The following is a 12459-nucleotide window of genomic DNA, read 5'->3' on the forward strand; positions in this document are numbered from 1 at the left end:
AACAACAACAACAAAAACAGGCAAGTTACAGAACAATATTTGGTATTTATAAGAATGTTTCTGGCGGGGCGCAGTGGCTCACGCCTGTAATCCCAGCACTTTGGGAGGCCGAGGTGGGCGGATCACAAGGAGATCAAGACCATCCTGGCTAATACGGTGAAACCCTGTCTCTACTAAAAATACAAAAAATTAGCTGGGCATGGTGGCAGGCGCCTGTAGTCCCAGCTACTTGGGAGGCTGAGGCAGGAGAATGGTGTGAACCCGGGAGGTGGAGCTTGCAGTGAGCCTATATGGCGCCACTGCACTCCAGCCAGGGCGACAGAGCGAGACTCCATCTCAAAAAAAAAAAAAAAAAAAAAGAATGTTTTTAAAACACACATTATCTGTAGTGAGGGATCAGTTTTTGTGTTTTACCTTTTTCGATCCCTTATAGACTGAAAAGTTGGTAGAATATAATAAAAATGAAAGACCAGAAATGCAAAATGAAAAATACAACAATCATCCCCAATTTAAAATTTTTTAATCAACAATTAAAACAGGCCGGGCGCGGTGGCTCAAGCCTGTAATCCCAGCACTTTCGGAGGCCGAGACGGGCGGATCACGAGGTCAGGAGATCGAGACCATCCTGGCTAACAAGGTGAAACCCCATCTCAACTAAAAAATACAAAAAATAGGCCAGGCGCGGTGGCTCACGCCTGTAATCCCAGCACTTTGGGAGGCCGAGGCGGGCGGATCACAAGGTCAGGAGATCGAGACCACGGTGAAACCCCGTCTCTACTAAAAATACAAAAAATTAGCCGGGCGCGGTTGTGGGCGCCTGTAGTCCCAGCTACTCGGGAGGCTGAGGCAGGAGAATGGCGTGAACCCAGGAGGCGGAGCTTGCAGTGAGCCGAGATCGCGCCACTGCACTCCAGCCTGGGAGACAGAGCGAGACTCCGTCTCAAAAAAAAAAAAAAAAAAAAAAATACAAAAAATAACTAGCCGGGCGAGGTGGCGGGCGCCTGTAGTCCCAGCTACTCGGGAGGCTGAGGCAGGAGAATGGCGTAAACCCGGGAGGCGGAGCTTGCAGTGAGCTGAGATCCGGCCACTGCATCCCAGCCTGGGCGACAGAGCGAGACTCCCTCTCAAAAAAAAAAAAAAAAAAAAAACAATTAAAACAGACTGTCAAATTATTAAAAGTCGTCTTCTTCTTTTTTTTTTTTTAAAGAGATGGCGGACGTCTCACTATGTTGCCCAGGCTGGTCTTGAACCCCTGGACTCAAGAGATCTTCCTGCCTCACCCTCCCAAAGTGCTGCGATTACAGGGGTGAGTCCACCATGCCCAGTCAAAAGTTTCTAAAGTCTTACTCTCAATTTCTGTGTTTATCTCATCGCAGATTGATAACAAACAATTACCACCGACCAGAATTTGAGTAGGTGCTGGCAAACTTTTTCTGCAAAGAACTAGGTAGTAAATAGTTCACATTGTGGGGGGCAACATGGTCTCTGGCAACTACTCAACCCTGCTGGCATCACATAGAAGCAGCTGTAGGTAAATGAATGGGTGAGGCTGTACCTCTGTAAAACTTTATGTCCACTGAAATTTGAATTTCATTGTCATGTATTACACAAATATTTTTGTTACCTTTTTACATTTTAAAATTTATTTACTGATATTTTGGGGGGTAGATGTGATATTTTGATACACATACGCAATGTATAATGATCAAGTCAGGGTAATCAGGATACCCATCCCCTCAAACATTTATCTTTTATCTTTTCTTTGTGTTGGGGACATTACCCAACGCAATTTTTCTCTTCTGGATATTTTGAAATCTGTAAGACATTATTGTTAACTATAATTTCCTTGCTGTGCTATTGAATACAAGAACCTTTTTTTTTTTTTGAGGCAGGGTCTCACTGTGTCGCCCAGGCTGGAGTGCAGTAGCGTAATCTCAGCTCACTGCAACCTCCGCCTCCTGGGCCCAAGCAATCCGCCCACCTCAGCCTCTTGAGTAGCTGGGATTATAGGCACGTGCCACCACACCTGGCTAATTTTTGTATTTTTTGTAGAGACAGGGTTTTGCCATGTTGCCCAGGCTGGTGTCAAACTCCTGACCTCAAGCAATCCACCTGCCTCTGCCTCCCAAAGTGCTGAGATTACAGGCATGAGCCACCATGCCCGGCCTGAATACAGAACTTATTTCTTCTATCTAACTGTATTTCTGTACCATTATCCAACTTCTCTTTCATTCTTCCCTCCCCACCTTCCCTTCCCAACCTCTGGTAATCACCAATCTACTCTACCTCCGTGAGATCCACTTTTTAAGCTCCCACATATGAGTGAGAACACGTGAGTTTCTTCCTTTGATTTTTTTTCCCCATTTAAAAATGTGAGAAGTATTTTCAGCTTGTGGGTTGTATAAAATGAAGTATTCAGCCAGATTTGTCCTACAAGCTATGGTTTGCTGACCTTTCCTTTAGCTTATCTGGCAATAGACACAAATAAACATAATGTTTGTTTGTTTCTTTTTTCAGGAAGATCTAACACAGCTGCTGTCCAATTTCTCTTTTCTAAACAAAACGCTAATGATTTTGATTGAGTTACATAATTTTTTTAAGTATGCATGTAGAAAAAAGACTGGAAAACATGCCAGGTTTATTTAAAATGGTGAGTTTGTAGTATGGGCCATTTAGGCAATTGTTACCATTTGCTTTGTGCTTTTCTGTATTTTTTATTTTAATTTCCAGGAAGTTTCTCTTTTCATCATCGTGAGTTCTGGAAGGGTGCTGTGTTCTGTCCCTCTCACTCCTGACTGGCAGTGACTCTAAAAAACCCCCCACCCGTGAGGAGGCCTTGGAAAGTAGAAGTGGAGATGTGGTCACTGCTCTCAGGGGAGGCTGAAAGCGCAGTCATCAGCCCTGGGAGGGGGTTTCTGCACTTCCTTGGCCATCTCTGACCTCTGGGGTGTTTCACGTTTTTCTGGCAAACAGGATCATTCTGTGGAGTGAGTCTCAGGACCTTGGGATGGGGGAACAAAACTTTCTTGCTTTTTTGGTGCCCCCTGGGTGAAATAAGAAAACCACTAGGGGTGAGTCTTCAAAGCAGAGACAACCCAGGTGAGCAGAGTGGTGGGGAGGGTTTAAAAAAAAAGGTGGAGAGGAGCACTTTCTGTCAGATAAGACCTCATCCAGTGGGGAGAACCATGCCTGCTCAGGATGGGATGCCGGCCTCAGAATCCCCTGGGACGTGGACTCCACCCCACCCATCTTCTTCAGCAACGGAATTGGTTTCTATCAAGGTGGGACCGAGGTGCTGGGCAGGTTGACCATCACCTCCCAAGTGATGAAGCAGCTGGCTGGGGATGTGGATGGGAAGGAGCTCACAGGCTGCCCGAAGCTCCTCCCAGCACGAAGCTGAAAACCAGACCCTTCTGCCCCTAAGAGGCTGTCGAGTGCTTCCTGGCTCCTCTTGTGAGAAAAGAGACTCAGCGAAGCAGGGTTAATATTAGTGAGTCCCCAAAGGTATTCCCAGCTGCTCTGAAGCTGTGGTCCTCAGCGTGTAAGCCACAAACCAGCATCACTGGCATCACCTGGGATCTTGCTGAAAACGCAAGTTCTGATCAGGAGCTGTGGCTCAGACCTATAATCCCAACACTTTGGGAAACTGAGGTGGGAGGATTGCCTGAGGCCAGGAATTCGAGACCAACCTGGACAACATGGTAAGACCCCATCTCCATAAAAAATAAAAACTTAGCTGGGCGTGGTGGTGCACACCTGTAGTCCTAGCTACTCAAGAGGCAGAGGTGGGAGGATAACTTGAGCCTAGGAGTTCAAGGCTACAGTGCGCTATGATCTCGCCATTGCCCTCCAGCCTGGGCAAAAGAGTGAGAACGTGTCTCAATAAATAAATAAAAAGAAATGCAAGTTCTCGGTCCTACCCTAGACCTACTGAATCACAACTTGGGAGGGAGGGGTGTCCAGCGATCTTCACTTAACCAGCCCCTCCCAACTGTAAACCCAAGTTTAAGAACCATTGCTTTGCCAAGATGGTCTTGCTATGTTACCCAGGCTGATCTTGAACTCCTGGGCTCACATGATCCTCCTGCCTCGGCCTCCCAAAGTGCTGGGATTATAGGTGTGAGCCATTGCACCTGGCTACCATTGCCTTTGGGTTTTGTATTTCTTTAAATTGTTCACCTTTCTGCATCTTTCTTTCATTAAAATAAGTGGGTGATATGTTCATTTACCAAGACCAGTTTATAGTTAATGCTGCTTCTTCATAAAGTTATTCTTTTTTTCACTAAAGAAGGCAACATTGAGTGGATTGGGCATACATTTTCTTTCTCTCCATTAATCCAGGAATGAGGAAACATCAACAAGGTGGCTCACGCTGCCATTTCCTGAGATAGCAGTTTCTGTCCAAAAGATTGGTCCACATATTGGTCAAATCCTCCTTTTCTTCCAGGCATACTTTATATTCATCATTATTATATATTCAGGAGGCAAACTGTATTCTTCTTTCTAGAGACAGGGTTTCACTCTTGCCCAGGCTGGAGTGCAGTGGTGCCATCAGAGCTCACAGAGTCCTGATCTCCTGAGCTCAACTGATCCTCCTGGTTGAACCCCCCATGTAGCTGGGACTACAGGTGTGCACCATCATGCCTGGATAATGGTTTATTTTTATTTTTTGTAGAGGTGGGGTCTCTCTCTGTTGCGCAGGCTGGTCTCAAACTCCTGGGCTCAGCTCAAGCAATCTTTCCATCTCGGTCTCCCAAAGCGCTGGGATTATAGGTGTGAGCCACGGCACCCAGCCTTCAATTTTTCTTTAATGTTGGTTTCTCTGTTAGAATGAAAGCTTAGTGAAGCACATCTTGTTCGCTATTGCGTCACCGCCACCGCGTACCATGACAGGCTGACAGGAGGCATTTATTAAGTGATTGCTGGCTGATTTCCTCACGCTCCAACCTATCACCACCTGTGGCTTACTCCCATTTTCTACGGGAGCCCCTGAGGCTCAGAAAGGGGGAGATGATTTGCTCAAGGCCATGCTGGTGGAAAGAGGAGGAGGAGGCAGGACAGAAAGAGCAGATGGAACAGGTACCCTTTTGGTTAGCCAGAGGGGACATTTTTGGACTTAGTGGGAAGAAAAGTGTCATTTTGTCCTTTTGTCTTACGAAGCTATTTTCATGACATTCATTTGGTATTGAATGAAATAAGCTGAATTTTACCACTGATTGTACATGTGAGTTGTCAGCGAACAACAACCACCACAGTAAGTCTGGGAACTCCGGGAAAATCTGATGGGGCCATGGGAAATGGTCCGCTCTTCCTTCATCGAGTGGTGGCCGATGCCAATCTCCTGGCATGGCCTGTCGGACTTCTCCTAGGATGCACTGTGCATGGTGGTGAGGACTCCAGGCATCTGACCGACAAGGCCGGCAGGAGGTGAGGGCCTTTTCCAGAAAAGGGGGTCACATATGCAAAATTATCAAGGTGAGAAAAACTACTGGGCGAGAGCGAGTGGAGGTGGCTCTGCATGCATCTGATGTGGCTTCTGCAGGGTGTGGGAACAAGAATGGTAGCAGGTGAGGCTGGCAAAGCAGCAGGGCCCAGGTTGTGGAGGTAAATGTTGGTCCTGGAAAGGAGTGTGGGCTTGCTTCTGAGGGCACTGGGGAGCCATGGGAGAATTCTGAGGAAGGGAGTCACCTGGCACAATTGGCCCTGGGGAACATTCCCTCTGTCTAGTATGAGGAGTTGGGGAAAGAGGGAGAAGGCTAGAAGCTGCTCCCTTTGGTGAGTGAGAGACGCCAACCACCTGTGCTATCCACGCGGGGGCATGCTGAGGATGGGGCAGGATTTCCCTGGTCCCCCCCATTCCTTGTAAGGGGGACCTGGGATCACAGCAATCTCAGTGTGCAATGTGGTCCCGTCTTTTGCACCTTTCCTTTCTTTTGACACAGAGTCGTGCTCTGTCACCCAGGCCAGAGTGCAGTGGTGCGATCTCAGTTCACTGCAGCCTCTACCTCCTGGATTCAAGCAATTCTCGTACCTCAGCCTCCTGTGTAGCTGACTTTATAGGTGTGCGCCACCCTGCTTGGCTAATTTTTTGTATTTTTAGTAGAGAAGGGGTTTCACCATGTTATTAATGGCTGGTCTGGAACTCCTGGCCTCAAGCAGTCTGCCCACCTCGGCCTCCCAAAGTGCTGGGATCGCAGGTGTAAGCCATAGGGCCCAGCCTGTACTTTTCAAAGCACATTTGTAAATTTCTTATTTCAGACATCTTTTGATTAGATACAAAATGTTGCATATACAGTGGAAGCCTGCTGGGTACTTCCCTGACACCATTCCCTTTTCTCCTCCTACTTTAATTTTTGTAGCTTTTTTTTTACTTTAAGTCCACGTGCCTAACCACAAACAATATATAGTATTGTTTCCACACTTTCCATAAATGTTAAATTCTATGTATCATTTAGTAAATTGCAATTTTCTCTTCAACATTATGTTTCCAAGGCCGGGCCAGGTGACTCACGCATGTAATCCCAGCACTTTGGGAGGCTGAGGCAGGTGGATCACTTGAGGTCAGGAGTTTGAGACCAGCCTGCCCAACATGGTGGAACCCTGTCTGTACTAAAAATACAAAAATTAGCCAGGCCTGGTGGTAGGCGCCTGTAATCCCAGTTACTCAGGAGGCTGAGGCAGGAGAGTTCCTTGAACCCAGGAGGTGGAGGTTGCAGTGAGCTGAGATCATGCCACTGCACCCCAGCCTGGGCAACAGAGTGAGACTGTCTCAAAAACAAAAACATTATGTTTCCAAGACTTACAGTTGACTCTTGAACAAAGAGGGAGGGAGGGGCACTGACTCCTTCATGCAGTCAAAAATCCCCCTGTAACTTTTGACTCCCCCCAAAACTTCACTTCCATTGAACAGAAGACTTGCCAACACCATGAACAGTGGAACAACACGTATTTTGTATGTTGTAGGTATTCTATATTGTATTCTTGCAATAAAGTAAGCTGGAGAAAAGCAAACGTTATTAAGAAAATCTGAAGGAGGAGAATATGTATTTACTATTTGTTAAGTGGAAGTGGATGATCATCAAGCTCTTCCTTCTGGTCATCTCTATATTGAGTAGGCAGAGGAGGAGGAAAAGAGGAGGCTTTGGTGTTGCTGTCTCAGGGGAGGCAGAGATGGAAGAAAATCCAGGAATAAGTAGACCCACACAGTTCAAACCCATGTTTGAAGGGTCAGCTGTATATTGCCACATATCGTAGATTTAGATCATTCATCTTAGCTGGTGTGCAGTGTCTCACACATAGGTATAATGCAAGTTATTAATCCGGTCTCATTTTGTTGTTGTTGTTGTTTTGAGACGGAGTCTTGTTCTGATCTTGGTTCTAGTGGCGTGATCTTGGCTCACTGCAACTTCCGACCCCCGGGTTCAAGTGATTCTCCTGCTTCAGCTTCCCGAGTAGCTGGGATTACAGGTGCCTGCCACCACACCTGGGTAATTTTTGTATTTTTAGCAGAGACGGGTTTCACCATCTTGGCCAGGCTGGTCTCGAACTCCTGACCTTGTGATCCACCCACCTCCCAGTTCCATTTTGATGGACACTTGCGTTGCTTCCAGTCACTGCTGCTGTGCACCATGCTGCCGTGAATAGCCCACATGCGTCGGGAGCTATGTTACTTCACCTCTCCTTGAGGGAGCTGTGACCCTGCGGAGAGCAAGAACTCTGCAACTGGGCTGACTGGGTTCGGATCCCAAATCTGTAATTTATGGGCTGGGCAACTGAGCAAGTTACTTAAGGACGCTGTTTTTTCATCCAGAAAAGTGGAGATACTAGCAGTACTTCCTTTAGAGGTTGTTGTGAAGATTAACCTGTTAGTGTCAGTGAAGCGCTTGGTACTATAAGGTGTTTAACATAATTATTATGCGGCTAAAACTTGAGCATGGGGCTGTTCTCACTTATTTGTGGGAGCTAAAAATTAAAACAATTGAATTTATGGATATAGAGAGTAGAAGGATGGTTACCAGCGACTAGGAAGGGTAGGTGGCAGGGTGAGGTTAGGAGAGAAAGACATGATGGTTAAGGGTACAAAAAATAGAATGAGTAAAATGTAGTATTTGGTAGCACAACAAGGTGGCTATAGTCAATAATAATTTAATTGTACATTTAAAAATAACTAAAATATTATAATTGGATTGTTTGAAACACAAAGGATAATTGCTGGAGGAAATGGATACCCAATTTACCCCAATGTGATTATTATGCATTGCATACCTCTATCAAAATAGCTCATATGCCCCATAAATGTATACATCTACCGTGTATCCACAAAAAATTAAAAGTGGAAGCCCCTGCCGCCGCCAACTCCGTCGCCAAGTGAGTGAGGAAGAAGAGGAGCGCAGTCAGAGCGCGGCAGCAGCTGCAGCGGCGCCGAGGCAGGTACCAGCCCAGAGAGACCCCCCAGCACAGGCGGCACGGTGCTGAGCTGGCGCCACCAACCGAGCGAGAGGCGGCCCCGACTCCTTCTCGTCCTGAGCCAGCGGCCCGCGGCCCGCGCACACACTGAGTCAGCCGAGACCCGCCTCCCGCCCGCCTGCAGGCCTCGTGAGGGAGGCGCAGAGCTGGGCGGCCTAGATCGGTGGCGGCCGGGAGTGCGTCGGGCCCGGGCGGAAAGTGAGGCGGGCGAGCGCGCGGTGCCGGCAGCCCCCGGGGACTCGGCGCGGGAGCAGAGGCGGAGTGGGTTGCGGCAGGGGCTTGCCCCCGCCCCTCCCTCCTCTCCGGCGGCGGGAGACGGAGTGACCTGCAGAGCCTGGAATGTGGCCGTGGAAATGGAAACCATGGAGAGGCCGAAGCCCACCTCAGATTACCTGATGCAGCTGAAGAACGACAAGAAGCTTATGAGCAACCTGCCCAACTTCTGTGGGATCTTCAACCACCTTGAGCAGAGACTGAGATCTGGAGCGTTTGTGACTTGCCTGTGTCTGGAGACAAGTTGGCAGCAGAGCTGGAGCAAGACACTTGCTTCTCCCCTCTGTTCCATTTTGTGGCGTGTCTCCACAAGGGGAATTGGAGGGAAAAACCTGGAATATTTCCATATGCTAAAAAGCTGCTGCTGTTGCCTCAAGTTGTGAAGAAATGAGCAGAGTACGGAAAGACATGGACAATGACACATTGAATGGCAGTACAGAGAAAAGGAGTGTAGAATTGCCTGATGCTGTGGGACCTATTGTGCAGTTACAAGAGAAACTATGTGCCTGTAGAAGAATACGTAGATTTTAATTTTGTTGGGAGAATCCTTGGACCTAGAGGACTTACGGTCAAATAGCTTGAAGCAGAAACCGGATGTAAAATCATAGTCTGAGGCAAAGGTTCAATGGGGGATATAAAAAACGAGGAGCGGCTGGGCGCGGTGGCTCACGCCTGTAATCCCAGCACTGTGGGAGGTCAAGGCGGGTGGATCACGAGGTCAGGAGTTCAAGACCAGCCTGGCCCAGATGGTGAAACCCCTTCTCTACTAAAAATACGAAAATTAGCTGGGCATGGTGGCGGGCGTCTGTAATCCCAGCTACTCGGGAGGCTAAGGCAGAGAACTGCTCGAACCCGGGAGTTGGAGGTTGCAGAGATTGTGCCACTGCACTCCAGCCTGGGTGACAGAGCGAGACTCCATCTGAAACAAACAAACAAACAAACAAAGGAGGAGCAAAATACAGGCAAGCCCAATTGGGAGCACCTAAATATTTACATGTACTAATCACTGTGGAAAATGCTCAGAACAGAGCAGAAATCAAATTGAAGAGAGCAGTTGAAGAAGTGAAGAAATTATTGGTACCTGCAGCCGAAAGAGAAGACAGTCTAAAGAAGATGCAGCTGATGGAGCTTGCGATTCTGAATGGCACCTACAGAGATGCCAACATTAAATCACCAGCCCTTGCCTTTTCTCTTGCAGCAACAGCCCAGGCTGCTCCAAGGATCATTACTGGGCCTGCTCCGGTTCTCCCACCAGCTGCTCTGCCTACTCCTACACCAGCTGACCCTACCCTAATGCCTTTGATCAGACAAATACAGACCACTGTCATGCCAAACGAAATTCCTCACCCAACTGCAATAGTTCCTCGAGGGCCCGAAGCTGGTTTAATCTATACACCCTATGAGTACCCCTACACATTGGCAGCAGCTACATTAATCCTTGAGTATCCTATTGAACCTAGTGATGTATTAAGTACGGTGGCTACTAAAGTTCGAAGGCATGATATGTGTGTCCGTCCTTACCAAAGTATTGTGACCGCAGACCGAGCTGCCACTGGCAAGTAACCTATGACCTTCTGACCTCTGAACTCTTCACCCAATGATGACCTGACCATGCCTGCCTGCTGATCAGTTAACTGGTCATCGCCTTTGCTTGCCTGTCCTTGGTGCAGCAAGCTGAGGCACTTGTCTGTGTGTCTTACCATCTAACCAAACAAAAGACAAAGGAATTGTTGTCCTCCAACTCAGCTTTTTTTTTTTTTTTTCTTGTTTGGGTGAACCTGCACTGAATAGTAGTAAAGGAATAAACCCTAATTCATCCCACAGCACCAATCATCTTTTAAGATCCCACCCTAAGCGAATGGTAGGAAGGCCTCTCTTAAGAAGGGGAGACAGATGGCCCTTGGCTAAATGGCAGAGGCAGTTACTGTGAAAGACTTCTAGGAATCTTTTTCTTCTCATAGCAAAGTCAAAGCTGTCTCTGAATGTGCTGTGTGATGTTGCATCATGCATGAACCTTCGGTCAGAGATCTCACTAGTGAAGTGATTTCAAAAAGTATTCAAAATTCGATAGGCTGTTTAGTCACTACAGTGCCCTCAAAGGGCAGAAGTTGCAGCCTTTTTTATATTGCCTGCCAAAATTTGAAGTATTAGAAGAAAGTGTGCCATGAGAGAAAAACATAAGGAGTTTTGAAAAGTAGTGCAAGTAACAAAACTGCAATACGACTTTTAAAAAGATAAATATCTGAGTTAAAATTACTAAATCTTTATTTTATACCTTCTAAAAAAAATATGAGAGGCCGGGCGCGGTGGCTCACGCCTGTAATCTCAGCACTTTGGGAAGCCAAGGCAGGCAGATCACGAGGTCAGGAGATCAAGACCATCCTGGCTAACATGGTGAAACCCTGTCTCTACTAAAAATACAAAAAATCAGCCAGGCATGATGGCAGGTGCCTGTAGTCCCAGCTACTTGGGAGGCTGAGGCAGGAGAAGGGCGTGAACCCGGGAGATGGAGCTTGCAGTGAGCCAAGATCGCACCACTGCACTCCAGACTGAGCGACAGAGCCAGACTCTGTCTCAAAAAAAAAAAAAAAAAAAAAAAAAAAAAAAAAAAGAGAACAAGGTACATGCATTATGTGTCACATGTCACATTACTGAGCAAACTGTTCAAGCATTTTTTTTAAACCTCCCTGTATAGAAAAAAATCATTAAGGATGTAAAAGCCATGCTTGCCTATTTGCTGTATACACGTAATGAAATTGTAGATGAAGTATAGTGCATTGAAACAAATGAACGAAAAGTAGATACTTTTATTATACAAGGGTACTGGTGCAGAAAATATATATATATTTTTGGAAATATAGCTTTTTTTTTTTTTTTTCTTTTGAGTCGGAGCCTCGCTCTGTCGCCCAGGCTAGAGTGCAGTGGCGTGATCTCGGCTCACTACAAGCTCCGGCTCCCGGGTTCACGCCATTCTCCTGCCTCAGCTTCCCGAGTAGCTGGGACTATAGGCGCCCGCCACCGCGCCTGGCTAATTTTTTTGTATTTTTAGTAGAGACGGGGTTTCACCGTGTTAGCCAGGATGGTCTGGATCTCCTGACCTAGTGATCCGACCGCTTCGGCCTCCCAAAGTGCTGGGATTACAGGCGTGAGCCACCACCTCGCTGGGAGTGGTGACCTTCTTAAGTTGAGAGCTCTTCCATCAGGGGGCTCTCTAAGGGCATCTCTGTTCCTAGCGGGGAAGCCCTCAACCCACTTTGCTCTCCTTAGCCTGAGACAGGCAACTTTCTCCAGCTTTTACTCTTCGCTGAAGTCTCACGGCGGGGTTTGGGGGTATGTTCAGGGTCAGGAGCGACGTTGGGGGCCCGGCCCGCTGGGCGCTGTTCATGGGTAGCTGGGACCAGACAGAGCAGGGGCTTCATCATCACCTGCGGGGACATGCATTTCCGGGGCCACCCCATACCTCCCGGAGTATGCTGATTGACACTGTCCAGTTTGAGAACTACTATGTCCAGGGAGCAGAGGCCTCCCCGATGCCCCTTGGGTAGTATCCGGCCCAGGGCTTTTCTGGATGAGAGGGATGGGCATGAGAGCGCATGGAGCTGGGGTCGGGAGGTCGGGGCACCGAACAAGGCGGAGGCCGACGGGGAGGTGGGGGAGGAAGAGGAGTCCCTCCTGGCCATCCCGAGGGGAGGGCGACAGTAGAGATTTGTTCGGGAGGCG

At 47.8% G+C, this 12459-nt stretch overlaps 1 pseudogene; it reads left to right on the plus strand.

Annotated features, from left to right (window-relative positions):
• Positions 1-8638: 8638 nt before the first annotated feature.
• LOC102116479 (KH domain-containing RNA-binding protein QKI-like) lies at positions 8639-10397 on the plus strand (annotated as a pseudogene).
• The last annotated feature ends 2062 nt before the right edge of the window (positions 10398-12459 follow it).

This window comes from Macaca fascicularis, chromosome 10 (genome assembly GCF_037993035.2).
Source record: "Macaca fascicularis isolate 582-1 chromosome 10, T2T-MFA8v1.1".
In the NCBI taxonomy this organism is placed as follows: Eukaryota; Metazoa; Chordata; class Mammalia; order Primates; family Cercopithecidae; genus Macaca; species Macaca fascicularis.